This window comes from Microtus ochrogaster, chromosome 26 (genome assembly GCF_000317375.1).
Source record: "Microtus ochrogaster isolate Prairie Vole_2 chromosome 26, MicOch1.0, whole genome shotgun sequence".
NCBI classification, from domain to species: domain Eukaryota; kingdom Metazoa; phylum Chordata; class Mammalia; order Rodentia; family Cricetidae; genus Microtus; species Microtus ochrogaster.
In genome coordinates, this window is record NC_022025.1 from 10,499,903 (window position 1) to 10,504,890 (window position 4,988).

The following is a 4,988-nucleotide window of genomic DNA, read 5'->3' on the forward strand; positions in this document are numbered from 1 at the left end:
TTTAAAAAATGTATGGCAAAATTTACTGTGGAAGTAAAGAGAACTTGGATCAGGTACATCTAGCCACATCTGGAGAGAATCCAGGGCCAAATATAGTTGGTGTTGTTTGTAATGTGCATGCTTCCAGCAGGGGGCAATAGAAGCACATCTATGACACCTGTGTGTAAGTAGAAATTTCTGTCCCACCAGCAGCTCCCAAATAAGCACACTGATGTTCTATTAATTACAAATGCTCAGCTGATAGCTCCGACTTATTATTAACTAGCTCTTACGTTTTAAGTTAACCCATATTCCTTATTTATGCTCCTCCATATGGCAGTACCATTGTTAACATGGCATATTCATCTCCTGCTCCCCCTTCACTGGACTGGCCACTCCTTCCTTTTGACTCTGCCCTTCTCCTTCCCATTATTCTTAGTTTGGTCACCCTTCCTATACTTTCTGTCTGGCTACCAGTCAATCAGTGTTTACTAAACCAATTCAAGTGACACATCTTTACAGTGTACAAAAGGATTATTTTATAGCACATGTGCATGCAGATGTCCTGCATATTTTAGGTCTCATGTGCATTTGCTAGTTATACTTCTGGCTATTTACAACAAAATTTGAATTTGAAATCTCACGTGTTATTATTAGCTAGCTCTTACAACTCAAATTAACAGGCAAAAGGACAGAGTGAAACACAGCTTCTTGGTAGTAACATTTTCTTGTATGGGTTCTGGTTGCTAGAGGCAAGCACATCTCCTTTAAGAGAGGCTTCCAGAGAGAAAAATGTAGAGCTCAACAAAAATCAATAAAATAAATAAAAAAGAATTTACAGATAAAAAAATAAAAAGAGAGAGAGAGAGAGGCTTCCTGACTCAGTGTTAGTAGCAAACACCTCACAGCTCTTTTAAGAGGCTCTGCCACCAAAAACTTATGTTTATGAGCAGCCTCCGGTATGCTTCTTGGTAATAGCATGGAATTAGAAACTGCCCTGAGTGGTGGTAAAAAATGTGGCTCCCACCAGTATCTCTGCCATGAATCTAGATTCTCAGGAAGCCAATGAGTGGTGGATCCAATTGCCAAAACTGCTGCTTTAATCCTAGCCATATCACTTAGGGAATTAAAGACTCATGTAGTCAATAAAATATAAAGACATACTATTAAAGCAGATTAAGATAAAAAAATGCCTATGATTTTTTAAAAATCAATGTTCCCCCATTCAGAAGGAAGTAATCTAGAAAACTATACCCACATCCCCCCCCCCAAATGAATTATGGATGTTTGTCTTTGTTTAGAGTGTTGGTTACAAGTTGTTATGGATAATGGTCAGGAAAAAAGATAAACAAAGGATATTAGATTCAGAGTTCGTATTTTGAAAAGAAAAAAAAAAAAGAAAGTGCTGTGGAATAACGTTCTTGTGCCCTGTAAAGATTTGTCCCTTTTGTTGGTTTAATAAAACACTGACTAGCCAGTAGTCAGGCAGTAAGTATAGAATGGGTGACCAGACAAGGAGAATTTTGGGAAGAGGAAAGGCAGTCTGCAGTTATCACCCAGACACAGAAGAAGCAAGATGAGAATGCCTCACTGATAAAAGGTACCAAGCCACTTGGCTAATATAGCCAAGAATTATGGGTTAATTTAAGTTGTAAGAGCTAGTTAGTAATAAGCATGAGCTAACAGGCCAAACAGTTTATAATTCTAATAAGCCTATGTGTGTTTAGTTGAGAATAAATGGCCGTAGGACTGAACAGGATAGAAATTTCTATTTATAGTTAATCTAATTATTTCCTTCCACATCTTCATCTACTATTGTCCCTTCTCCTTATTAATACACCTAAATGTTTTAAATGAAACATAAAAGCTAGGTAACAGACCCAAGGATTTGTATTCTTGTATTCTGATAAGAGGTTTTCCACATGAGAAATTTCTACCATCATTTAGTTTTGCCTCAAATCCCCTTGTGTTTTCCTAGGCTAGGTTAATAGTTAGCATGGGAAGGCAAAAAAATTATGAAATTGCTAGCTCATATACACACAGTTGCACAACCTTATAAACTGTAAAATTGTTCAGGTGTTTCAGAGATATCTAGGAGGAAATATGTATTAATTTCAAATAGATTCCAGCAAAAAGAAAGTTTTCAGAATTGTGTTTTCTAGTCTGTACCAGAAGATTTATAAGACTCTCTTTTTTTCATTCCACTCTGTGACTTCCAAAGAAATCACCAAAAACTAAATTATCGTCTTTACTTAGTAGAAGAGAGAATATGTAGAACTGGCTGCCATCTATACCTCTTCCATCTCCCGGTTTGCAGACCTAGTTCTCCACAAATGTGTTAGTCATCAGCTGTCTTGAATAAAGAAAAGATTAGGACAGAACTGCAGCTTTAACTCAGCACCCTGAGTCATGATACATATAAACTCCACTGTGTACATTCGAGGTCACATCACTGTGAGCATGTTATTTTTTTTCTCCTTGTTTCTCTGTTCTTCCTTCCCACTATTCTAGCTAGTGTAGGCACACCGTGACTATGCATCCAGCTCAGGTTTTGCTGACATTAACGCTCTGCTAGCTATTAGGATTTTCTGTATGGTCTGTGTGGAAATACTGAACCCTTTCAGCTTTCTTTTCCAAGTGCACCCTTCCTGTCTTAGCAAATTTCTATGGATCACAGCCTCTAGCCTCTTCCTCGTCTGCCCTTTATTTCATGGGCAGTAAATATGACTATTTGTCATGCATATTGTCTAACAAATCACATAACACATTCTAAGCAAACCAGGGAATATAAAGTTAGTACCATTTTACCCTTCATTCTGTCATCTAGATTAGCCTGCAAGGATCATTTTACCAGCTGAAAAGAGTAAATGACAAACAGAGGAATATTTATAGTGACAGTCTCAATTCTAATGGATTTCCTTTCAGCTCAATATGCTTATCCAGCTTTGATCCCTTAGGTCCCTCTTATCATAAATCAAATTAATATCAGCCACAAGGAAATAAAAGTCTTATAGGTAATCCAGTTCAAGCTGATTTCAACTCTCACTTTTCAAGTCTTTGGCATGTGTGAGTCAGTCACGTACTACATCATACTAATAGTTTGGATTGGTATAGAGCTGGGCATCTGCATTTTTAGCAAGTACCCAGAGGATTTGGAGGCTGCTATAATCCCAGAATTCACCCAATTCAACAACAGTTCAAAATATTTATACTTTCCCTGAGTAGACTGTAGTTTCCCTTCATAAGCTTATGGAACAGAAGGTATTAAATATTGTCTTAGAAGAGTTGGGAAATAAGTTTAATGGAAATACCACCCGAATAAACAATGTAAAATTAAAACAGCAACCTCAAACTGCATGGAAGTCAAATGCATTTAACAAACAATAACAGGAGAGGCCAGACCTGCAGACCAAACAATAGGATCTCCATGACACAGGGGGACAGCAGGATATCCGGAAGAAGTCCCAGTGAGGGCCCAGTGTCAATAGTGTAGCAGAAGCCAGATGCCTCAAATCAGACCAATGATTCATTACAATGAATGTAATTACTACATATGTACGGATTAAGGGATAAACTGTGTGACTCAGTGGACCACACTACAGCTTCCACACCGAGATTTGTTTGCTTGTTTGTAAGGTTTTGACTATACTTTTAAATTTTGTTTGATTTCTGGTGGGAGGTTGAAAGGGCAGAGGGTGGAGGTGAGGGGATGGGGAGATAAGTGAGATCGGGAATGTATAATATCAAATAAATATACAAAGAATCCATAACATTTAATAAAAATAATAACAGGTAAGATCATGTTAAGAGCAAAGTTTTACATTTAAAATTTATGTTACTTTGGAGTCCCACCAAAAGCAAAACAAAATAAAACTGCAAAGCTTAACTGTATATAATTAATACAGATGAACGTAGCTTACTCTTGGGTCATTAGCATGGTTCATCCTATACTATATGAGTAACAACAGCAAAAAAACCAGGGGTGATTTTGTTCACTGAATAACAAAGGCACAGTGGACAGCATTTCAGTCCAGAGAGGCAGGCCACAGAAAAATGGTCTCAGTATCTCAACACAGGACTTCATTCTAGACCTCCGATCTGATGGGAACACTCTACAATGAAATCCAGCCAGAAAGAGCATGACAAAGCTCAAACAATGATCACAGGTTCAAAGACGGACAGCTGTCGTACATGTCTTCATCCCATTTGTACCGATGACTTTCCAGAGACAGTCTGCAATTCTAATCTTCCATGTATGTATAAGCAGCAAGACGCAGGTTACCATTCTCAAAACTGTTCATTTTCTAAGCCTATTTGCAGATGGAATTGAGTTTTAGACAACTTATAGACAGCAGCTTAATGGAGATTTTGCTTTAAAACTGACACTTGAATGAACTATACTGTTTTTATACGGAATAAAACAAAAATTAATTTATGAACAAGCACCATTGTTGTGTGGAATAAAATGTAACTTATGAACAAACCCCAATATATAAATAACTTCTCCTAATATCACTTACTTTCACTAGGAAAAATAATTTAATATGTTCCATAAATCTTCTGCCTACCAGTACAATAAGTATGTATTATCCAATATGGGCTATTTAAATGTTTCTTTTATTTACTTAATCTTTTGAGACAGACAGTATCTGACTGTTAGTCCAAGCTGGCCTTGTTCTTAAGAATCTCTTGCTTCCAACTATTGAGTACCAAAGAATGCAGGGATATTCCATTTATTCCAAGCTTATATAACTTGCAGAAAAATCTCTGTAAATTTTATAGAGAAAGTCACATGTGTGTGAATATGTGAATATATGTGTAAATGTGTACTATTGACCAGACCCATGGCTCAGTCATATCGGAATGTGTGTGAATATGTGAATATACATGTATATGTGTGCTATTGAACAGACCCATGGATCAATCACATCGGAATGTGTGTGAATATACATGTACATGTATGCTATTGAGCAGACCTATAGCTCAGTCACATCGGAATGGGTGTGTAA